Source organism: Colius striatus, chromosome 1 (assembly GCF_028858725.1).
Source record: "Colius striatus isolate bColStr4 chromosome 1, bColStr4.1.hap1, whole genome shotgun sequence".
Classification (NCBI taxonomy): Eukaryota; Metazoa; Chordata; class Aves; order Coliiformes; family Coliidae; genus Colius; species Colius striatus.
The window spans coordinates 168,353,086-168,379,031 of NC_084759.1; positions in this window are offsets into that span (position 1 = coordinate 168,353,086).

The following is a 25,946-nucleotide window of genomic DNA, read 5'->3' on the forward strand; positions in this document are numbered from 1 at the left end:
TCTTTCTGAGACTCTGTAGCATGTTTTAGAATACAAATTTCTAGGTTTCTGGAATGCATAACATCCCAGATGCTCTGGCATGAACTATCCCATGATCCTGCTTACACCATTAACTACTTCTGCCTTCTCACTGTGACTTTGCTTTATTCATTGATTTTGCCTGACATCTTGCATTGTTTCCAAAATACTTTCAATATTTGTCATGTTGAATATCAATACTCTTTGTTATAGACATTGTGCATATCTCTGGTTTTGTCTCTTCTACTACATTTATTACAACCTAATATGGAAACCATTTGGTGAATGTTACAGGAAACAATTAATTTACTTTTCAGAATCAGTTGCATGTTTTGCATATCATATCACTGAACTTTCACTGGGTAAGTTGCTGATATACTCCTGAGGCAACCTGTTTCTATGATGCCTCTGTGCTTCTGAGGCCTGTGTGGATTTACTAATAACATTTGAGTGAAACCTTTAAGTTTACAGTACAGGAGCATCCTATAAATCAAAATAAATATCTGCTCAATTATGTTCCCCAAAACTATCTACCCTTTTAAATTAGACAATGTTATTTAGAAATAAAATTGTGCCTCATAAAAATAATTCATAAAATACATACCTGGGGTTTTTTTTACTAATAGATACAAATTACTCATCATTCTAAACCTGATATTAATACTAATATTGGTATCACACCACTGAGATGAAATCCCTGCTCATGAAGTGTTATCATTGCAGACATCTGGCAAATTGGTTGTTAACTTCTCACACAACTGAAATGCCTTTTATTATTACAATATTCTGTTTCAACAGAAGAGTGCCTATTTCCCAGTGATGAACAATTTTAATGATTTTATGTAGAAATACAGCTAATGAAAAATAATGACAAGAGACTTCTGAATTCAGTTTTTTATTCCCATTCCAGCAGTACTCATTACAGTACCACAAAATTATGTCTTATAAAAATGACACACAGGTACACTTCAATCTTTGTTTCAGACTGCCTGCTATAAATAGGAAAAATTGCACTAGTATCAGGAGAATGTCCTACAATCCTTGGATTGTCCAGTAAATAGAAGCATAAGAATAATTTATTCTTTCTATTACATTTAGCATATACACTATCTGAAGTATTCATCTTTTCCACTTACAATTCCCTCTTGGTATGAGCATCCGAATGAGAAAATGAGAGCCCTAACCTAACCTAAATTATAAAATCAGGTTAATATTACTTCTAGGCTTAAGAATATGCATAAAATACCAGAGGTACAACTGAAACCTCTTATTATCACTACCACTCTATTAAATTTTTTTCTTAAGCACCAGTATGTGGAAAAAATAAAAAATACATTGAAATCCAGTAACATACAAATGTATATGCTTGATCAGCTTAATGGTTTATTCAGCTTAATATTCTGTCTTTAATAGCAGTTAAGGATAGATGTTTCCAAAGAACGTATCAGGACTCTAGGATCCTGTCAGATGATTACCAGGCACTTTTTTCCCCTAAGTTCTTTAATTTGAGGGGTTCTATTACATGTTAAAGTGTGAATGCTTATATCTCTTTTCTGCTCTACTATATTTACCACAACGTGGAAAATGTTTTGACATTCATAGAGGATCAGAGATTTCAAGAACTTGGCTATACTTCAGGCATGGGTAAAATCCAGGTTTTGATCCTTGTTCCCAAGACACCTTATCTTTCAAGGTATATTGTTGTCGTTGTTGTTATTGTTACTGATATTGTTATTGTTATTATCGAGTGTAAAATAAATTATGGGAAGGCACAAGATGCTGGAACAACATTATGACAGTATGCACTGGTTTGACACTTTCCATTTGCAACTTTTCTTACCATTTTAAAGTGTACTTTTCTTAATACACTTAACATGTTGATAAATTTAAAGTGCACCATTAATTTCTGATAACTATATTGACAACCTCAAAGAAAGAGATCCTTACATTGATCAGTTTGTGTACAGAAATGTTCTAGTATGCATAAAAAGGCATCAATGGCTATTAGCTCCACCTGTACAGTGGTTTTTTTTGGAGCAGGTGGGTGGTAATAAGTCTTTTTATTTATTTCAGCCAATTTAACTGATTCCAAAGTATGGTTCAGTGATCTGCTTTGCCTTGGATGGCATCCACATGGTTTCAAGATAGAGATAGATTTGTCATTTTCCAGTCCCATCAGATAGTAGCTGATTTTAATGAACTTTCCTTACCGGGTCAGTATTTTGTCTGTATTTTTTCAAAACCCTGCAAAGCACTCAGTCTTGGGAACTTACAATTTAACTTATCAATCTGTTCCAGCATGTCTCACTAGAGAGCCCTCAGGACTCTAAACACAAAGAGAAGGAACAAAACAACCCTGCATGATGATAAAGTCCAGTACTTTGCTGAATTGTCTTGCAAATGCAATAAAATCTGAAACAAAGTACTCTGGAAAGTATGCAATTTTTCCATGTGCTAGAAAGAACACAATGAAGTCCAAGTGGTATACTGTTCTGCACTGAAGAAATGGAAAAAATTCATAGCAATCTGGTGGGGTCCTGGTAAAAATGTAGTGAGCAAATTATGAACTGAAAGGAAGACAAATCTAGTGACTAAGAGAAAGTGAATTCTCTCTTCCTACATGTTCTAGAAAAATACTAATTTGGGGGATGAGGGGATTAGATTTTGAGTGGTAGCCCTCCAATTGTAAATGTAATTCCTTAGCACACACAATTTAACTACATATGCAATTTTATTCAATACATGGTCTTTAAGAAATCTTGTTTCTCTGTAGACAGGTAAATATTGATTGCTTATTTTCCTGTTGATATGGGAGAAATTACCATCAATGTTAAACTCAGTTTCAATAGTAACTTGTTATTTTACCGTATCATCAGTACCAAGAAGTCTGTGTTGAAAAGTTTTAATAAGACAAATATTTTTATTTACTTTGTCAAGTGAATTGACAGAATTCTGTTTTTCAATAATGCAGCATTTAAAGTTAAGTTGATATATAGTAACATTAACATAAAGGGAGTTTTCTATGCTTGCTGTGGTGGTAGAATACAGGACTAGTTAATTCAAAATGCATACGAAGTGTCATCCATTATTCTTTTAATACCACCATCCCATCCTGCCGACTAGCAAGTCCACTAACACAAGATCCTAAATCACGTGTAAGCTGAAGCAAATACCCTGAAGTCTAACTCATAACAGCTATATGCAATAAATTCTATTAAGCTATATCATGTTTCTCTGAGGATAAATATCATCATACCATGAATCTTTTACTAAACAGACATTCCAAAATTGCCAGGAAGGAGTCAACATTCTGAATCAGATGAGACCACATTAGGAATTGGGATACAGTTCATTACCTGTGAGATGTTACACAGCATTAGAGACTTTCAAAGGCTTAATTTGACATGACACCATCAAATTGTATAAAATAAATTATAAGAAAACAAATCTCAAATGCATTTACTTTCCAAACAGATTTGAATTTTGCACATGTATTTTCTTTTTGACCTTGTAAAATTGAAATATTATAGAAGATGAATGTTATAACAAAAAGAAATATCAATATTAATCTCTATTTTTTTCTTAGTCATTTAACTCACTATTAAATGTGAGTGAAAGAAACACTAAAACTTTCAGTACAGCAGTTATTGTTACTGAAAAATGATAACACTAATATTTTTTCTACACTAAGCTTAAAGTAAAACAGCATAAATGCTGCAATTTATTTGGAGAATTTGGCCTTTTCTGTTGTCCATAAATTACTAGTAAGACTTCAGAATGTTTTCGTATAAATGTATTTTAGCCCTTGAATTGCTTGCAAGCTGTTTGTGTTTGAAATATTTTTTTCACTGAAGCCTCCATTCAAAGTCTATTTTCTATAAAATTTTAAAGTAATAGCTCTCCTCTGAGTGTGCTCAAAACCACATTAGAGGAAGGTTTTCAGCTCAAAACGTCTCACATTTTTTCCCCCAGTTTCAAAAAAAGACCATCATGGGTGTCATCTTCAGTATTCACCAAAAGACAAAAAAATATACATAGAGACACAGTAATGCCAAAAATATACTGTGAGACAGCTTTTTAGTCTGTGAAGAGAACTACAAAGGACAACAAATGAAGCCAGAGCCTTCCTTAAGCCCTTTGTCTATTCAGAGGAGTAAATGGCACTGCTGATCTACAGAGAAAGTGACACAAAGATGAAGAGAAATCTGCTGTTCTTAAGAGTAGAGAACAGATCATTACAGTTTTGGACATGTATATAATTGGTTACTAGGAAAATCTTATAAATTCTTTAATCACCCAGTCTTTATTCTTATCCTTTGTATCCCTTTACTTTTGTTTCAGATGGTGCTCCAGTTCTTCAAAAACTTACAAAAATGTATCAGATGTTAAACCTTGTCAGAAGTCTCAGTCACCTCAGTGGCTCTCTGCTCCCAGAAGTGAAATACATTTTTGATCCTCACAACCCTTAGACTATGAACTTATACAATCTGAGGCAGGAGCTTCATTTATGCTTCAATCTGAGCATTGCTGTAACCAACCAAAATGAGTTACAGATAATAGTGTATTATATAATTAAAAATAGAACTAGTCAGATCAAGTGTTAGAGACCTGTACTTCACAAGTTCTGAAAACTGAGGTGCGGAAAATTAAAAATCCCCCAAACAATCTATTCTATTGAGCTTGTGCCATAAGACTGATAATGTCTTTTTTTGCTGTAATGTATAGAAGGTGCAGGGAAGGGGTAGTGTGGTGTGTCAGCAGCATAAAGGGCTGCCTGCAAGAGAGCTCAAGCTGTTTGGTTCTGTTGAAATCTATTGCAAATCTCTCCTGGCTTCTAGCAGTCTGGGATTTCACCTCCTGAATTAATGGGAACGGAATGAAAACAAAGTGCCCTGCCAGAATCACCCCACTCCTATCTGCACATCTGACTTGCTGTAGTCTGGAAATGAATTAAAGAAGAACATTTTTTTTCAGAGAGAGCTACATGTCATTCTGAGGTGGAATTGTTTGCACATGATTTCTAACTCCTTTTTGGTGTAATTTGAAGAATAACAGGCTCCTGAAGGTAGTTTTCCTATATTTATTAATTTATCCTTTTCCTCCTCTACAAAAGAATAATTCTTTTGGAACAAAGAGCACCTGCTCAGGTTTATTCTGAATTACTGTGTCAATGGATATAGGGTCTTTAATGGAAAAGAAAGTTTCCCTCTCTTCACCTTCTACCATCATTAGTTTGATCAGGCTCTCTCTGTGTGTAACAACTCATCAGAGAACTGATGGAAAACAGAATTAGCTGTGTAAGTTGTCTAAAGAAATGATATGGAAGACAGTGTAAGGACAGGTGCCAAGTTCCATGCTTGGAAGGAATCATCAACCTGTGAATGCAAGCCTTTGGAAAACAAGTGAAGTAGCTATTCTACAGAAATGTTTCTGGTTACTCTGTGAAAATTCATATTAACAACACTATGTTACTCAAAAAAGGGTAAAAGACAATCTGGGGCATACAAATAGATGCACATTTTATACAAATGATAAAGAAGGTAAGCTTTCATTCAGCATTGGTAGGATTACCACTGTTTGGGCACCCCTTTTCTGGATAAACATTCACCAAATTGAGAGGAAGTCCAAGGCAGACCAAGAAGCCCAAGTGGTGGTGTAAAAATATGACTTCAAAGACTGAAGATCATTTTTCTATTTATTCTGCAAGAGAAAGTTGAGGGATTGTAGAATGACATTCATCAAATTTGTGGGAAGCTGTAGAAACTAAGTAGTCTGTTCTCTGTATCTGTGAGAAAACGACAAGAAGTAATTGGTGACAAAACAGATTTAGGTTAATTTTGAGAAACATTTTCCACCCCAAGACTGATTCACTAAGGAATCAATTCTGTGAACTTTCCATTGCTGGGTGGTTTTGAACACTCATGTTAGGCATTTGTCCAGCATGACAGAACAAGTACAGGTAACTTGGAAAAACTTCTCACATTCCATTCCAGATTTATTTCACTAAAGTGTGAATTTGTTTCACTTTTTTCATTGTATTTTATTACAATTCTGCAAACCTTGAATAAACAGTATTAGTGAAAAAGGCACAGGCTGAAGCCATAATCCAGCAATATAGATTTAAGAAAATATTTCTATTTTGTCATAAAGTAAAATGCTCAGATGGTAATCACATCTAAGTTTGACAAAAGTAAGGTAAAATCAAAATCAAGTAGTGGTGACAGTGCAGCTGATGGACTGGAAAACACGAGTAGCAATTTTGTTACATTGAATGAGTCATGACTCGATCGTGTTCCTATTACTATCCTTGAGTAAATTATTAGTGAAAAATAGAGCCAAAGGCAATAATAGTGATTAGTGTAGTGAGGTTCAGAGCAGTAGTAAATAGGATTCTATGTTTACTATATTTTAGTGTGTCTACAGCATGACATTGAAAATGCAGTCACTTAGTATTTCATTCTACACTACATTTACAATATCATTCTTCCCACAAACAAAAGGTTTTTAAACTGGAAATTGACAGACATCACCTTCACTTTGCATCAAAAGAAATAAATCTATAAGACCTATTCATTTACCTGATTTTTAAATAGAGTCTTGAAAGAGATCTCCTTCAATTTTTAAATCGTATTTTTATAGGATTTAAACTAAAATTGTCTAAATATAATAATGAAGATCTGTATTGGCTAATTATTATTATGATTTACAGACTGGGAGGTATTTTGCATTCTTAGTTGTGGCACAAATATTTTACTACAGAACACCAGATACTTTATATAGTTCTTGCAAACATGTCTTATACAAATGTAAATTCTCACAAGCCACTTACTGCCAAAACTAATTTTAACTGGCAAAGTGAGGTTTTAAACATCAGGTTTTAAGTCTTTGAGCACCAAATGAAAAACCAGTCTGTCAGTTTGACACACTATTGTCAGTTTCCTCACCAAAAATATGTAAAGTTTTAAAAAGTTTGGAAGCATATGGAAATTTGAACTTCACAGCTAAGCCTCATCAAATATTGACAGCCACTACATAAAAGGTATAGATTAGTCTGCATATAGAATTCTGTATAGATAGTATATATCGCTATTGGCCACGTGCTATAGAATTAATTTGAAAGTAAATCACACGAGCGGCAATAATATAAACAAATAAAATATTAATTCTGATATTTTGTCTAAAGATTCTAACTTGAAATTCTTTCTTTACACTTTTTAATGCAAAGCATTCCATAGATCTCAGAATTTAACACACATTAGCATCTAATGTTACTAATAGGATGCTAATATGCCCTTACTTTTCATTTTCATAGCAATCATTGCAAATTGCATGCAATTTACATAATAATTTACATAATAATTGATATAATAATTCACATTTGAATAATTGATGTAAAAAAGCATACATAGGTATAATTTTTGCTTTAGTAATTATAGGTGCCTTGAAACATGAGACATTGATACATATTCCTCTTTAGTTACTACTAGATTGGATGTATTAGGAATGAGGCCTAAAAAGGAAAAGACAGTTATAGATATGCAGTTAGTGTTAACTTGAGCATTGGTGAGTTTTATCATTTTTTTTTAAGACAGTCACAAGTGTCGTGCTTTTTGTTTCAACAGCTAGATTTCTAAGAAACTTCGGCTTAAAATCAAATTGCAAGCATTATCAGCTCTCACTAATTCTGATTCCAACTGCTCAGGGCTCAAAACTCCCATTTAAAAAAATCCTATTCCATGTGCAAAATAACCACAGGACTTCTCAAAAGCTGTTTTTACCCAGTGTGTATTTTAAAGAGCAGCTCTATTCAGAGCAGGAAGAAACAACAGGTTTTCTCCCCATGTGGATAAAATGTCAGTTCTGCTCCCTTCAGTGAAGAAAATAACTGTTTAACACCTTTTATTTCTACTGGTCCTGAAAAACTAATCCCTCTGAAACAGCTGACACATGACTTGTTATTCCTGGGCAATCACAAATTATTTGCCCAGTTCTCACTGAGAGACCAAGCACTCATGCGAATACGATTTCATTAAGGTGAAGGAATAGTTGGAATAAAAGATATTCTCTTTTTCATGTTTTTTAATGGGAAAAAATGTAATAATTTCTGACTTGATTTTTGGGATCAGATTGAGTTTGAAGGACTCTAAGCTGAAAAACTGTCTTGTTTTTCTCCCAGTTAAAACAAGCACTTTCCATTTGGAACCAATTTGAAGACAGTAAATGCAGAACATTATGATACTATTTCTACAAAACTACTTTTCCAGACTGAAACTACACTTTGAAGTCAAATTTGTCAAAATATGTCAAGAAAGTGATGAAGTACCAATGGAGTCAGTACAGCAGAAACTGAGGTGAGCCATATCCTTCCATTAAGCCACCCTCACAGTCTCAATCTTTTCCCTGCTCTGAGAGTGACAGATTACTGAGGTCCAGCACTGACAGCCCTCCCTACCTAGAGAAGCTCATGGGCACAGTTTATCTTGGCTTGCTGCTCAGGAATACAAACAGCAAGTGAGAAAGGCCATTTCATGCATGTCATTCCTCTGACTATGGTAACCCTGAAGGAGAGGACTCTATTGTCTCATATAGTTGATAGTATTAAGTTTACAAGGTAGCCCTTGATTGCATATTTGTTTCTCTTGCTGCTTTGCTGTTTCCTAACAAGCTCTGGAGCTCTTTTATTAGAGTGCTGTTCTTATTGAAATAGTAAGATAAAAGGAAGTGAGAAGAAAACAACCAAACCACCAAACAAAAATAAAATTAAAAAAAAAAAAAAACACAAAGAAAAAAACCCCAAATCCTAAACAACAAATATTGCAGCTATGATTAGATAACATATTTCTCATTGAGAAAGAACAAAATGTATATATTGAGTTAGACGCAAATTAAACTAGACGGCAAGAATCAAGCATGAAGGGCTTTCCAGTTCTGGCTGCAAGAGCAGGTTTCTGTGGGCAAATGTTTGTGGCTGACATCTAGGTTTTCTGCACCATAGATTTAGAGAGTGACATGAATAAAATGAAATTATAGACTCATTTTGACTGGAAAAGGCCTTTAAGATCATTGAGTCTAACCACTAACATCACATTGCCAAGTCTACCTCTAAACCACATCCTTCAGCACCTCATCTATGCATCTTTTAAATAGGGATGATGACTCCATCACCTCCCTGGGCAACCTGTGTCAGTGTCTAACAATCCTCTCAGTGAAAAAGATCTTCATAATTGCTAATCTAAACCTCCTCTGATGCAACTTGAGCCGACGTCCTCTTGTCCTATTGTTCATTACTGTAGAGAAGAGACTAATCTCCAGCTCACCACAATTCCATTTCAGGTAGTTGAAGAGAGTGATCATGTCTCCTTTCAGCCTCCTCTTCTCCAGACTAAGCAATTCTAGTTCCCACAGATGCTCTTCATAAGACTTATTGAATATTCTCACTGCTCTGTGGGAAAACAAATGACAATATTGGCTATTTACTTTGCGTGTATTTTTTAAATGATCACCCCAGCTGGTGTTTCATCTTTTTACTTACTGGTTATTTCATGCATTTCAGTGAGAGCAGAGATGGGTTAGAATCTCCCAGTGAAAGTCTATGAAGGTTCTATAAATACTAGCTAGAAGCTGAAATCACTATTATTGTTAGCTTTAAGGACGTTTCTTGTCTGTTTAAATGAGACTATTCTTGCTGCTAACTGTATTTAGCAGATGTGCTATATTGTATGCTTTGAAGGTGAGCACTTCCAGTTTACTATATCCTATATACCTCTGTTCTTGCAAAACAATTTACAAATTTTAATATTGTCTCACCTGCTTCCACACTTGTCTTTGAAATTATCACTGTGAAGCTCAGGGAATCAGCTTCAAGATACTGTTCAAATACTGAAGTTTGTATTGCAGAGTATCTAGTTGGAAGAGAAGTTGGTAAGAAAAAGAAAAAATGTGGAGTCTCAGACATTAACTGAATCTGAATATAAGAACATGACACTTCTCTAATATAGCATGTCATTGTATAGCAAGATATCATATCAATACCCTCCTGTTGTCTGTGATAATACAAATCTTCGCACCTCTTTTATTATTTAAGACTATAACAGAGTTAAAACTTGGAAAAATGTAATTTCCTCAGGAAGAAAATTGCCTGCATATGTTGATAACACAGGTCTGCTATATTAGTCGTATTTTAACTCTTTTACAAAAGAATTGAACCATGTATCCAAAGTAAACTAAGGGTCAGTATTGACAACATGGATTTTAAAATCAGCCCACAACTGTAACAGGTACACAATAAAGTGTCTGAGGCTAAAAAGAAAAATCAGTGAACTATAGAGTTACATTAATAAATGGGTCTGAATGAAAATATTATATTTCTGGATTTTGAATGCACGTTAAAGATAAAATATATGAGAATAAAGATAACAAAGCGATGACTGGTTGCCCTATCTATTTCATATTTACCACTGCATAAATCAAAGGCTGTGTTTGTGAATAAAGCTTCATGTGTGCAGCCATTGCCGTCGGTATCTTTCTGACTATAGTTGCACAGCAAATCAAGTTTTGATTCTCCTGAAACTGGGCAAGTAATGCCAAGTATTTCAGCAGAGTCATGATTTACTGACCTTTACAACAAACCAAATGAGTTGCTTTAAGAAAGTCTGCTAATGTTTGCATTTCAAACAGGTATTTTTTGCGGAGACAAAATGAGAGATCACAATAAGATTCCGGACTTTGCTCTCGGGTCTTCTCCTCCAACAGAAATTTCATGTAAGAGATACATCATTGTAGGATCTGGATATGAAAGCTCAATGATTCTTCTTCTCAGTTGAGTGCTAAAACAATATGATGAGAGTTAACATCAAACTCCTGTCAAACTCTGGGACTGTGACAATTGAGTGCCACATCTGCCTCTGGTGCAATCAGACTGTAGGTCTATTTATTTCTAGAGGAATATCCTACCTACCTGACTATTATACAAATGTAAGTAGGACTAGCAAACTCATGCATTTGTAAATAATAGGAGCCTTCAGTAACCTGACAACCTGCCTCAGAGCTGGGCTTCAGTGGGAGACTCTGGATCAGTCTGCTGAACAGACACTGAAGGAAATTTTCAAAGGAAGAAGTGAAGTATTTATTAAACATAGGTATTACAGGGCTAGGTATTTTTTTATACACCATCTACCTGGGATATGGAAGGATTTTAAACAGGTATCTTCCCTGTACTTCTAAATTTTCACTCTAAAATAACAATACTTTAAAAATAAAACATCAGACATCCTAATAAATATCACATGTTGTAATACATATTTCATAATCAGGATTTTTTTTTTCCCCTTAAAAGCTTTTAAAGTGTATACAAGGATATGCATTTTTCAAGACACGAAATCATTTATGCATTGTGATGAAACACTCAGGTAACCACTGTAACATAGACAGCCAGGTATCAGTAACAGCTAACTAGAGACACCTTCAATCCTACTGAACATTGGTAGGTTCTGTGATACTTCCTTTCTCCCTCCAACTTCATCCCTTATGTTTCTACATACATGGAAATAATACAGAAACATAGATAAGTTACAGCAATAGGAAGGTGATCTGTGCTCTAGCACCAGCTCTCAGGCACATCACTACCAGATTAGTTATTCCATAAAGTGGTTCCCATTTTTCACAAACAAGCATGTTAAGATTATTTAATTAATTCTCACTGCCTTGTATAATAATGTTATTAGATCCATCTGATAGTAACCTCTTTCTAAGGTGATGTCTTCACCCGATCTTGTCACTAGAAAATGTATGTGAGGCTCAGTTACTGGAGACAGATTTTTCTTTAGAGTAAGAAAAAAAAAAGAAACTAGAGATGTTTTTCATATTAAATCTTCTCTAAAAATCTTCACAAGATGCACTGAAAACTGTAGGTTGTATTGTATACTTGGTCATATTCATTTGACTTCACTGAAAGCAAAGAACTAAATGTACTGCTTCTATGAGATACAGTTGTGCAGGATTTGCCATGTAATTTTGTTTTCCTCTGATAGATCTGAGAGGGAGAAAAAAAAAAGGAAAACAAAAACAACCACCACCACAATCCAGTAAGTGCAAAAACCAAAAAGTTCTTGATAAAAACAAGCAGTTCTATAAGCATTATGTCAGCCTGGGGCTGTTGCTGACTTCTACTAATTCAGCTGGCTCACACTGAAGGCTTTTACTTGGGGAGGTCAATAATGTGTCTCACTCCTCTTTCTCCAGATACATATTTTCAACAACTTCTTGCAAATTACTCTATATTTCATTAACAAATGTATTTTAAGTAACTGGGCAGAAAGTTCCATACAGGCACACAGTATGTAAGTAGTTTATATCCTTTAGAAGCCAGGCAAAAGATAGAGGTGATCCGTTGTGCAAACTCCTGATTTTCTCAGCTGATTACATTAAATCTTACATTTTGATAAATTTAATAATTTTTATAGCGCTCTACCTTCAAAGTTCTTCCTTTAGAAAAGGGCAGCAGAAAATTTATGGAAAATAAAGTTAGACTGAGTTCAGTTTTCTTTTATAGTCGTGGAACTATTAGTCTTCTGTAATATAAATTACAACCAGACCGAGTGTTTAATTTTAAAAAAATTGCAAGTGGAAAAGCACTACTCCAGAGATATTTTGATGAAAAGTTTAAATGAGAAAGAAAATTCAGTAAAAATCATAATTTTTGACCTGGTTTTACCAAAGGTGTCGTTTTTATTGTAGCTTTGTTACGCTCTCATGAGTTTGTTTGGTTTTAACAGCAACACACAAAACACACATTAACCACATGGAAACTTTCATCTTTTTGATGAACTAAACATATTCTCTTTGTTTCTCTTTCTCGCACCATTGACAACAGGCTTTTGTGTCCAACTGTGATAATGTCCTGTGTTCAGAACATACACATCATTGTATGAATCTAGCAACAGGCATTTGACATCTTGATGGCTTTCTTGTCCTCCGTGAGGGGATAAACAAACACATGCATATGCAGCCCATGCTTAAATGGAGAGAAAAACTTGTTCTGACTAGCAGGGCTTTTGTACACCTGTTATATTTAATACATATGTCAGGCACCATCTGTTAAAAAAGACTCTTTTTGTTCCCTCTTTATGCTTTAAACAAGGCATGAAAACAGAGTACTAAGATGCTCAGACATTGGAGAGGTAAAGAAAAGTGTGCTAATGGCTATCCATTAAGGCCTACGCTTTCAACATAAAAACTACATTAGAGTAGAATGAGATCTAAATCAATGGATTGTTCTGTTTCCTAGCTGCTCACTTTATTTACCCAACACTATGATGAATTCACATTACTTTATTTTCGGTGACCTAACCACAATGTGACAATGCACTAATTACTTTAAAATATTGTGATTAAATATTCAATTGGGAATTGCTGTTGATATTAACATTTGTTTTAAAGAAGTCTTTGTCCTCATGTTTTTTTTTATCTCTTGACTGATATGCAGTCATCCCTTAATTGTGGGTAATGTTGTGAGGTATTGCCTATGTTTAAAATACTCCTTTTGTGTTTGTCCAACCATCCTGATGATTAAATAATCTGAAAAACCAAACAACTCAGATAATTTTTAAATCTTATTCTTTTGGAATTTCTTTATGGAGTGTAACAATAGATACATTGTGTACAAGCCCTTTTTTAGCTAGTTTGTTTCCTATTTTGAACAAATCTAAATAAATTAAAACCTCTTGGTCTTTTTCTGAAAAGCACCAGGTATTCTACCTAGGGAATATTTTGAGGGGTTTTCCTTCATTGCCAGCTGACAAGTGGATGTAGTCATAGGTATTTACTTTGTTTTTCTACAGTCATTTCACTGTAGTATTTCCTTTGAGTCAGTCTTGGAACCTTGAAATGTTTTGGGTGACAGACCATGACTTTCTTTGTATGAGATAAGGAGGTTTTCAGTTTCCACTCAATGCAAGTGCAACAACTCTCATTACACCCTTATTCCTCCCAATGATCCGGTTTATCATTCATTTTGGTTTATATTGTAGTCAGGAGACTCCCTGAAGGAAGCCTAAATGAACGAAATAAGAAAGCTAGTTTAAATCAACATTTTGTCTATGTACATATCAAGATACAGCAAAATTATGACCCTGAATATAGACCCTAAATATTGTTATCAAATGACTTTCTTAACGTGTGAAGTTATGAAAAGTAATGTGAGACCTAACTGATTTAGTAAAGTATGTGAAGAATGGTTTTCTTCTAAAATATCATCTTTCCTGCACTTAAATCTGAACCAAAATGGAGCAATTATTTTTACTTAGTTTGTTTTCTCTTTATCTCTGATGTGCTGAGTTATATCACTGAACTAGATGACATGCAGAATAGTGATAATACACTTAGCGCTTTAACTGCAGAGAGTGAAGTCCTGCTGACTGATTATGTTACAGTAACAACAGTGAGCTGAAACCTACCCAGGAGTATTCCCATTCCAACTAACTACAGAATTATATTTGAGCTATAGAAAATTGTTGTATATGCTTGAGTAAAGCTACTTTGCTCTGTGGAAGCAACCCATATCTGGTAGACAACTGACTCAAATAGCATGTTTAGGGCTTAACTGCCCTAACAGTTGGAGGCAGATAAATAAAACCTTCTAAATACCAGTATTGTCTCTTTTGGCATCTAAGTCTGCATATGTGGAGATCCACCTTGACTCCTAATAGAGATCTTCTTATTTCCAGCTTCCATTAAAATTTTCTGAGCCACTATGCATTGGAAGAGATACCTGTTCTGGGTTACATGCTCTATTATTGTCCCAGTTTAGAGCTCTATTGTGATTTTACTATAGGTGGACAGCTAACAAGATTCTACATGAGTCCTCAAAGCTACCAAAGATCTTAAGTACAATGTCAGTAGTGATGGAGGCTGTCTCTCTAGTGATACATTTGTAAATAGAGCACATTTGAAGGAAGAGGTTTACCTGTATTCTGGGCATACCCATCCTAGGCATGTTTCAAGCCAAATTGCTGGCCCAAAGCCCTGCATCACAGTAATTCAGAATGAGAACATTTGACATTTTCTGATAATGTAGAGCCACTCTGCTGCCAAGAAAGTAAAGTTCATGGGACCAAACAGAGCTAGTAATATACAACCTAACTCCAGTATAATGGGTAATGTCCTACTCTTCTGGGCTCTGCTCCCAGGACTTTTTGTACCATCATTCCTTTCAAAAATGTCAGAGATAGTTGTGCTAGTACTGTAGGAAAATGACCACTCTAGACAACGAGAGTAGCTAGACTACAAAGTTAGTTTGAAAAGGATAAAAGCAAGGTGCTGCCACAAAATTTAGGGATTTCTCTGTTGTTTGCTTAAGAGCAAAAACATATGCATAATCCCTTAAAAGCAGATATGTAAGGTGCTAAAAAGAAGTAGCTGTCTAGCATTTACCTTCACAGGTAAATAAGAAAGCCAGTCTCCCACTTTTGATGTAATATGTGACTTCTGGAAGTTTTTTCTTGCACCTTTCCAATGACATTTATTTTAGGATGTCTGGATGTTCCAAGAACCAGATATTTAAAGTCTAGATATATGTGGGTCTGAGTTAGGTCCATTCTAACTAACTCAGGAATATTTGCACATCTCTTTAGGTGAAGATTTGTAGATTAAGTAAAGCAGGAAGCAAGTTTTTTTTACAAGGACTATTAAATACTACAATTATATGAATTAGCTTTTCAATGTAAATGAACTTTAAGTGATAGTCTCTACTTCTCAGCAAGTTGTTAACAGAGGTGTGAGTATTTTGTTTTCCTTTGATTCTTAGGCAAACTGAGACTTACAATCTTTTGTGGCAAGCTCTGCAAGTAGAAACATTTAGAAACACTTAATGCTTTTCCTGGAAACACGAACCCTACTTTTTTTCTGTTAACAGAAGAAATGAGTAGCACTCATGTCTATGTTACCCTGGCAAACTCTAAACTTCGTCATCTGTACAATTACTATGAACTAAGAAGCACAAGACAGGAGTATATGACTATTACTTAGACTTTCAGGACATTAAGTGATAGTGACAATAAAGAACAAATTCTTTCAAGAAACGCCAACAGCCTGCACAACAATGTAACCGAATTTGATGCCAAATAAGAAAGCCTAGCTTTGCCATTCATAAGTAGATTCCAAAAGTTTATGTTTAACTATTTAGGTGATCTTACTTGCTCAACACAAAATATTTTTCAAAGAGGCAACTGAATAGTGGTTATAGTCAAATTTGTAATTTTTAAAAATATTTCATTTTCATTTCACTACAGTACTCCAACTTTGCAAAGTCTCAAACTTCACACTCATGTCTCCCTTCTTCCTGATTTCTTTCTTGATAAGTATTAGGAATTTGGGCAAACATTTTAATTCTAATAATTTCATTCTAATCATTCTAGAAATTAAAATACATTATTTTGAGAACGTAGATAGATCTTTTGGCAAATTATTCTAGATCTTGAGTGCTTCCTTGTGGAAATCTTCAATATAGACCATATTTTATAGATGTTGAAAAGACTGAGAAACATTCAAAACCATGCACTTGTATTCTAAAGTTACTATGTAATCTTAAATATATGAAAAATAGTTTTAGAAGATGGAAAGAGAAGTTGTAGGTGACAATTATTTGATATTCTGGTTTGCAAAGTGAGTAAAGATAGCAGTGTTTAATTTTAGATTGGTTCCTGTCTACAGATTCCCTCTTACTTGAGCATGACACACTTAACATCTGTGACAAGCTAAATACAGCTTTAGATAAGTTGAAGCCTAAACATGTCAGGAATCTCAGAATAGGAAACATGTTACTCTGACTGAGCGATGCAGTGACAAGGACTCTTTCCACTTATCTCCCCTGTTCTGCACTTAAAATGTCCCTTTTATGGTGGTTCATAATTCATATACCATATTGCTTAAGGTTTGCCTCTGGATAACCGTCTTTTGACCTAGCTATTTTTAAGTGAAAAAAGAGGGTCCATACATGAACTGACATTCAAGTAATATTGGATTGGAGCAGGAGAAGCTTGAACCAAAGGCCCACAGAATAACGATGGGGTCAAAAATAGACAGGGGAGAATTAGTTGAACAATAAATGAGGTCCATCTTTTCTGTCATTCCTGAAACATTCATTACAGAACAAATGTGTTTATTTCTGATTAATTCCTTTTCTATAAAAGGAAGGGTTTTATGCCAGATTTTCATTCATTGTGGTTTTTTTCTGCTATTCCTTTCTACTTCTGCATGACTACATGTAAACCAAATGATTTCAGAAAAACTGGAAAACCACTTTTCCCAGTAAACACAAATGATTCATTATGACACCCACTGCTATTTGTACACAATTACAAATTACTAGTTTAAGAGAAATACTATGTTCAATCCTAAAAAATTAGGTTGAACAAGAATGTTTAACACACTGGCACCATCACTGAGATGTTCTAGTTAATACCTTGCACAAAAGCTGGCAGTCAGAAAGAAAACCAAACAACATAACAAGCACAGAAAGTTGATGTATCTCTCAGTACATCATTGACTGTAGCCTCTTCCTAATCTATTTTGAAGACGAAATGTTACCTTTTACATGTGCTGCACAGTTTTGGGTAGATGACGATGCATGTCCATAAGGGTGTGCCCATGGAAAGGTCATAAATTCCTTCCTTGTGAATCCTGGTGTTCGGTTGCAGTTCATATGACATTATGCTTCTTGAGCTATCATTTTCTTTCTTTTGTGTTTTTGTGGTGATTTTGTTTGCTGCGTGCTGTGAGATTCATTTGCATTTTCTTAATATTATGCCTGGATATCCTGCATTGTTGATTTTTCATAAATAATTTTTCATCTAAATTCCCTGGTGCATGAATACTTGGGCAATAAATAGAGATAGCAACTTCAAAGCAGAGATTTTAATTGTAAATGAATACATAAAATTGATTATCTCAAGGGCTTACTGATATAGCACTTTAATGTTGTGCTCCCATTATCTCACCACCTAAGATCTGAATCAGTCCTTGAAAGTGCTTATCTCCATTTTAAATAAAGACTGCCTAGGGTAAGTAGCCTACAAATGTAGGCATTTCGGTTGCATTAAGTGGACTAAATCCAGATTCAAGCCTCAGAGTTTGTCTCATAGATCAGAATAACATATCATCTTCAAATGACAGGTATTTTGTCTTCAAGTACTCTTTTACCTCTGACCACTCTAAATCATGGAACAGCTACTATGGAACTAACATATCAGTTCACAAAGTTATAATCAATCTATCTTGGCTCTTGCCCTCGTCTGAGGTGAACAAAAATCATACTAGGAGGTTTAAACGATTATCAAAATTCACTGATAGGAAAAGCTTTTAAAAAATTACTTAATTCTTTTAATGGTTTCTGATTGAGGTTGATAGACGGAATTAATGTAACCATGCCCTTTTGAGTCTGTTACTAGATATGGAAGTAGACATAATGTTATCAGGTTCAAGAAGAAAGATTTTATCTTGATGTCTTTTCTAATATTATAAATTTAAATTAGCTGAACTATCAGTTTTGATTTTCCATTAAAAAAAACCACAAAAATAACAATGTAAATAAATTCTACAATGGGTTTACTAAGCATTCATTACATTGTATAGTCCTAATTCCTAACCTGAATATGAGAAATAGATGACAGTCCTGGTAATCTAAGATATTTATCCTTTTAAGATTAATGAAATAAATAAAATATAAGATGTTCTTGGAAAATTTCTAACTATGTAAATGTTTCTGCAGTTTCTATTGGTGCAAATCAACTATATTTAATCATGATTTCTTCTAAAAAATTGACAAATTAAATTACTAATATATTTATTAGAATAACTGGAACATTATAGTGTAATGAATGAAACCTGTGTCACATCTACTTAAGAAAGTCTGTGAGTAAGAAAGATTTGGTTCCTGTAGATAAAAATGAAAAATTCATCATTAGCAAGTGGAAAAGTATTTAATGGAGTCCTTTATTAGTCTCTATATTTGAGTTCTAAGCCAGTGTTGTGGTTTTGCCCAGCCAGCAAGGAAGCACCATGACAGTCTCTCACTCAGTGTACCCCATTAACTCCCATCCTCATTAGGATGGTGGAGGCCCCAGCAAACTGGGAGGAAAAAGATAACCATGGATGTTGTAGATTGAGACAAGGGCAGGGAGGGCTCGCTACCAATAGTCACTGCCCCTAGCATGCGATCTTTAATGAATTGAATCACTGCCTCTGATGTGGGGTCTTTAAAGAAATGCAAACAAATCTCAGCTTCAGCAGTTCTCTCCGTAGAATGCAGAGGAGTCTCGGCTCCAGCACACCTCCTCCTCCTCTCTTCCCTCACTGACCTTGGGGTCCACATGGTTGCTTCTCTCTCTCTTCCCACTCCTTGCAGCACCACCAGCTGGGAAAGAAGGGATAGAATAAAGAAGAAACAGGAGTAAGCCTCCTCTTCTGGCTTCTTAAAAAGTGATCATGGAGGTGTCTAATTAGTTAAGACCCAGAAGTGGGTCTGGCTCAGAGCTGGGGAGAGTTTCGAGCAACTTCTTACAGGAGTCATCTTTATAACCCCTTCCCCCTTACCAGAAATAGCTGTCATGTCTATTCATCACAATCAGACTTAGAACATATACATATATATGTTTGTGTGTGTGTGTGTGTATATATAAAACTACAATCAGTAATGCAATTGTCTTTTGAAATTATGTCACTAAAAGTCTACATGGAGGATTTCATTGAATGAAATTATGGTGGATCCTAAGTAACAATGGCACAGATTTGCCCATATTAAACTGAGTATTGATAATTCTACGGGTTTATACAAATAGCTTAAATCGTTATACGGTAAATTTGACATTGGCAATATGTGGACACTTTTGCACTTTGGGAGTTCTGAATTCACCAGTAATAAACAGCAATTAGTCATCCTCTGATGAATGCAACACCAAACTCAAATGTGTAAAGTCTTCCTGAGTCATACACAGCTGTTGTCAGAAACAGATCAGAGTTATCATTCTATAATCATAAAGCTTTCAAAAGATTTAAAAAGAAAAGTTCACATAAAATTTTAAAATTTCTTCATAACCATAATCTTGAAGTAACACTAGATTGTTATTATTATGGAAAAGAATCTTCAGGACTGTTTGTAGACCCTTAATTGTACATGCTTACTTTTAAGAAAGTGTTTTGCTCCTGCAGCATTTCTTCATTAACAAATCTCTGATTGCCATTTATTTTTTTGGGATATTTATTTTTCTCCTCTCTCCTGGTGTTATTCCATCCACAAGTACTTATTCATGGCAAACTGTCAACAAAAACCTTAGTTTCTATATGTTTATAAATGTCCACTCATGCTGGACATGTAGGATTCAGTTTAAGACACATAAAATTAGTGACTTGAATGCAGATGACTAAATAAGCAACAGGTAGCTTTGGATATTGTCAGTACAGATCTTGATTCCAGTTCATTTATTAAATGACGTATCTTGAACCATTTGAGATATCCCTACCCTGTGAATGGTTTGATGTGATCCTGTGGAGGAGCAAGAGTTTCTCAGCTTGCTTGTTATGCTGACAGTCCCATGCGAGATCTCTTGGGATATCTGAAATAACACCAAATATCCATGTTTAAGTGCTTCATTTCAGTTCAGGATGAGATAAATCCACTGTGTCTCAGTGAGTACAGTCACTGACTGAATAAGGGGCTCAGAGTAGGACAGAATTTGTCCTGAAACAGGTATCCAAATTCAAGTCTCTAAATATAGGCATCCAGTGTCCATCTCAAGTCCTATGATGTGCATCAGGCACCTTGACTGTCTAGTTTATATGACAAGGAACTTGTGGGAGACCATGACCCTTCTGGAAGGACAGCTAGAGGTCAGGTAGCCTATGCATGGCACTAGAAGTCTGAACATCCTACATGAGCTCTAGAAATCACAGAGTCTTGAGCTGAACCCAAGCTTCATGAACCTCCTGATCTTCATTGTTCTACTTTTTTTGTTCTATAGCTGTTCTGGTTAATACTGTAAAAGATAATATAAAAAAAATTTTTAAATACTTTATCAACAATAGGAAGGCTAAGGAGAAACTTCATCCTTCATTGGATGCAGGGGAAAACATAGTGACAAAGGATGAGGTACTTAATGCCTTCTTTGCCTCAGTGTTTAATAGAAAGACCAGCTGTTCTTGGGGTACCCACGTCCCTGAGATGGAAAACAGGGACAAGGAGCAGAATGAAGATTCATAATGCAAGGGGAAATGCTTAGAGACGTACCACACCACTTAGATGCACATAAGTCTATGGCCAGTTCTGTTGAATATCTTTATTGATGCTGTGGATGAGAGTACGGAGTGTAGCTTCAGTCAGTTTGCAGATGCTACCTATTGCTGTATTGATATGCCTGAGGGTAGGAAGGTTCTACAGAGAGACCTGGTCAGGCTGGATTGATGGGCTGAGGCCAACTGTATGAGATTCAATGAAGCCAAGTGCTGGATCCTGCACTTTGGTCACAGAAACTCCAGGCAATGCTACAGGCTTAAGGGTGTCTGGCTAGAAAGCTGCCCAGCAGAAAAGGACTTGGGAGTGTTAATTGACAGCCTCCTGAATATGAGCTAGCAGTGTGCCTAGGTGGCCAAGAAGGCCAATGGCATCCAGGCTTGTATCAGAATTAGTGTGGCCAGCAGGATCAGCGAAGTGATTTGATTGTCTGCTGTTCTCAGCACTGGTGAGGCTCCACCTCAGTTTTAAGCCCTTCACTATAAGAAGGACACTGAGGTGCTGGAATATGTCCAAAGAAAGGCAATGAAGCTAATGAAGGCTTTAGAGAACAAGTCTTAAGAAGAATGGCTGGAGGAGCTGGGGTTGCTTAGTCTGGAGAAGAGGAAGCTGAGGAGACACAAGATCATTCTCTACAATTAACTGAAAGGAGATTGTGGTGAGGTGGATGTTGTTCTCTTTTCCCAAGTGACAAGTGATAAAACAACAGGAAATGGCCTCAAATTTCACAAAGGGAAGTTTAGATCAGATACTAGCAAAATAAAAAATTACCCAAAGGATTGTCAAGTATTGAACCAAGCTACCTGGGGAAGTGATGGAGTCGTCAACCCTAAAGGTATTTAAAAGATGAGTAGATGGGTGCTTTGGGACATGGTTTAGTGGTGGGTGCAGCAGTGTTAGGTTAAAGGTTGGACTTAACGATCTTAAAGGTCTTTTCCAACCTAAATGATGTCTATGGGTCTCTATGAGTCTAAGATTCTAAAAAATTCATAAAGTTATAGCAAATCAGTACACTGTATTATGCCAAAACCAGGTTTACCCGAGAGACAAGGGAGGTGCTTGACCTTTTGGTAGTGTCTAATGAGATATTTCTTCTGACTAATATAATATGGGAAAGAAAATATCACTGTACAACACTTGGAAAAATCACAGCTTCATTCAGATATGTGTATCTGCTTTTGACCTGCTTTAATCAGCAGGTAGGGGGATCAGACTAGATGATCTTTAGAGGCCCCTTCCAATCCCTACCATTCTATGATGCTGTGAGTCTATGAACCACCGTGCAGTTGTGAACAAAAGAGAGTCTGGTTCCCAGTTTGAGTTCAACTGCTCTCACTCATAGGACAATTGTTTACTGCAGACTTATTTCAGAGCTTAGAGAAGAGGGGGCTGTAATGTAGCATTGTCAGATTCAAGAATATTCAAACTAGTATATGTGCATAGTTGTAAACATCTACTGCAGGCTGTAAAGCAAAACCAGACCTCTAAGAGTTGTCTGGGGGTATTTCTATGTTGCTTTGACATGCCAATAAATGTTTGTTTTGTTCAGAGTTCAAGTAGATAAGAAACAGAAGAGGGAATCCTTAGGCATGGTTTGCAAAGTGCTATCTTGGCACTAGAACAGCTACTGAGATGGCTTCTTTGTTGATTTGGCAAAGTGTACATAATAACACTGTAATGGTTTCATATGTTAGAAAATGCAATCAATCACATGCAAGACCAAACTCTGTAAATTTAGTGTCCTGAAAAACAATGAAACTGTGCATGACAGCACTTGCTTGGGTTACTTCTGAACAATAATATTGTTGGAAATAATTTGCCTCATTACAAATAAGTGTACAGATTTCATGAAAGTATGCTCAAAGACGATAAGTTACTCTACAGAAACGTAAGTCCTGATTGGATTTATCCTTCAGGTAGTAAGGCAGAATGTGGAAAAACACATATTTGCATCTCTTACAACTTCTGGATAACCAGAAGATATCTTTTCCGACCTTGCTGTAAAACAGATTTATTGAAATATCTGGCAGATATGAATATAAATAAAATGTCCATTCTCTTTTCTTAAATATCATTAGTTATCATAAAGGAAAAATTGTTATGATGGTTTAAAAGCATCTCGTAAGATCCTGACATAATCCTGCCTCTGAAACGAAATATTTCTGATGCGTTGGACACTGAGTTTAATCTCTCTAGCTCACATTTTTATTTGTAAAATTAGGATAGCAGTATTTAACCGCTATCCTTAGTGGGGAGAGTATAAAAACTCAATGGTTGATATTTATACAGTGTTTTGATTATGTAGAATTCTATGTTAAGTGCCAAGTAGTATTAATATTCTTTTAAATAGCAAAAAAACACGTCTATATCATGTCTTCCACTTCTGCAAATAAGCAGCAAAGCATTGTGAATGAGAAATGTTTGCAGTATAACTTCACAACCAAAGCAAAAGCCAACAAGAACACAAATACCATAAACTATGAGAAGTAAATGAGCATACTAAATGGAATATAGTTTGTATGGAATTGCTATAACCTGTCATGATTTGACAAGGGGGAAGGGGCTGTAAAGATGACTCCTGTAAGAAGTTGCTTGAAACTCTCCCCAGGTCTGAGCCAGACCCACTTCTGGGGCTGAGCCAATTAGATGCCTCCACGATCACTTTTTAAGTAGAAGCCAGAAGAGGAGGGTTTTTCCTGGAGGTTTTTTCTGTCTCCTTCTTTCTTGACTGGTAATGCTGTAAGGAGTGGGAAGATTGAGAGAAACAGCCATGTGGACTCCAAGGTCAGTGAGGGAAGAGAGGAGGAGGTGTGCTAGAGCAGATACTGCCCTACATTCTACGGAGAGGACTGATGAAGCTGTGATTTGTATGTATTTCTTTGAAGATCCCACATCAGGGGTAGTGACTCACTTTGTTAAAGACTCCACAATAGGGGCAGTGATTCTCTTCATTAAAGACCCCATGCCAGGGGCAGTGACTATGGCCAGAGGAGGCCATGTCCCATGTGAGGGACTGCATATTCACAGAAGCTGTAACTGTGGGGAAAAACCCATGCCAAAGAAGCTCATTAAAATTATGCCCAGAGGAGATCGTGTCCTGTGTGAGGGACCCTGTATCTGCAGAAACTGCAACCATGGGGAAGAATCCACACCAGAGAAGTTCGTTAAGGAGGGACCCCATATTGGAGCAGGGAAAGAATACTAGGAGTCGTCCTCGTCTGAGAAGAGAGAAGCAGCAGACCTCATCTGTGAGAGATTGACCACATCCCCCATTCCCTGTCCCCCGAGCCATTGAGGGAGGAAGAGGTAGAGATATTGGGAGCAGTGAACTAGACCCAGGGAGAAAGGAGGTATGGGGGAGGGAGATCTTAAAGTGCTGGTTGTAAGTTTCTCATCATTCTACTCCCTTTATGCTTTTTGTTCCATTCTGTTTCTTGTAGGTAGTAGAATAAACTTTCCTATTTTCCTCTCTGAGTACTGGAGTCTGTTTTGCCCAGAACCATAATTGGTAGCCAGCCCTCCGTGCCCCTGTCTTTATCCACAACATCCTTGGTTATCCTTTTCCTCCTAATTTGCTGGGGCCTTCACCATCTTAACAAGGGTGGGGGTGAATGGGGTACACCGAGCAAGAGACTGTCATGGCGCTTCTGTGCTAGCTGGGTCAAACCGTGACATATCCATACTTATTACTCTTGACAAGAGAAGCTGATTGTAAAAGCTCACTAACTCTTGCCTGTGGCTTGAGATCCATTCTCTGGTTCAGAAAGATGTTTTCCATTTTGGAGAAATCAGATGAAGCTGATTTCAGCATTAAATCACAAATCCCTATATTGAAATAGACTTTTTTGGAGTGGATTTTTCAAACCAGCAACGTCAAAACTCTTCCAATTTCATCTGTTGTAAAACTCCTAATAACTCCAACAGAGGCAAAATTATTGAATAACATTAATCACATTTGAAAAGTTTCTCTATCACATTGTTGTATAATAGTTTTATTTTTGCATAATACTTCATGCTCTAGCATCTCCAAAATCAATATAATTAGTTTCTTATAGATCTCTGTGTTGATAGTCTCCTGTAACATTCTCTCTGATGATGAGGACAAAGAGAATACACTCCATGTGTAGTGTATGCTTCTACAGGAGCTAGTGCCAGCCTATTTAGGGTTTTGCAGAAAGTCATACCTACACCAAATGATGTCTCTAAGGGAACAGGAAGTTGTTAAAGAAGTTGAAGCACAGGGGTCAGTTGAACAAGCAGAATGCTGTGTTTTACATCATCAAAAGACTCTGAACTACCTTTTTGTGCAGGAAAGACCGATGGAGGCCATGTTAGAGCAGATTAACCTGAAGTCAGCAACAGCATGGATAACTGTATCAGTGTGCTTCAAAAAGGAAAACATGTCCCTGCAAACCAACTTACCACAGCCACTTGAAGATCATATCTTATGGATCTAAAAATACTCTGAGTTGTCAAGACACCCAAAGCAATTACTTCTCCATACAACCACCCTATAATAATTGTAATATCCATCACAGCCTCCATCCATTCCTCCTGTACAATCACGTACTCCTTGTAATAAAGAAAAAAACCCAAAATCTCTGTATGTTTACAGGAAGGCAAAGACAGATAGCTGACATCCAGCATA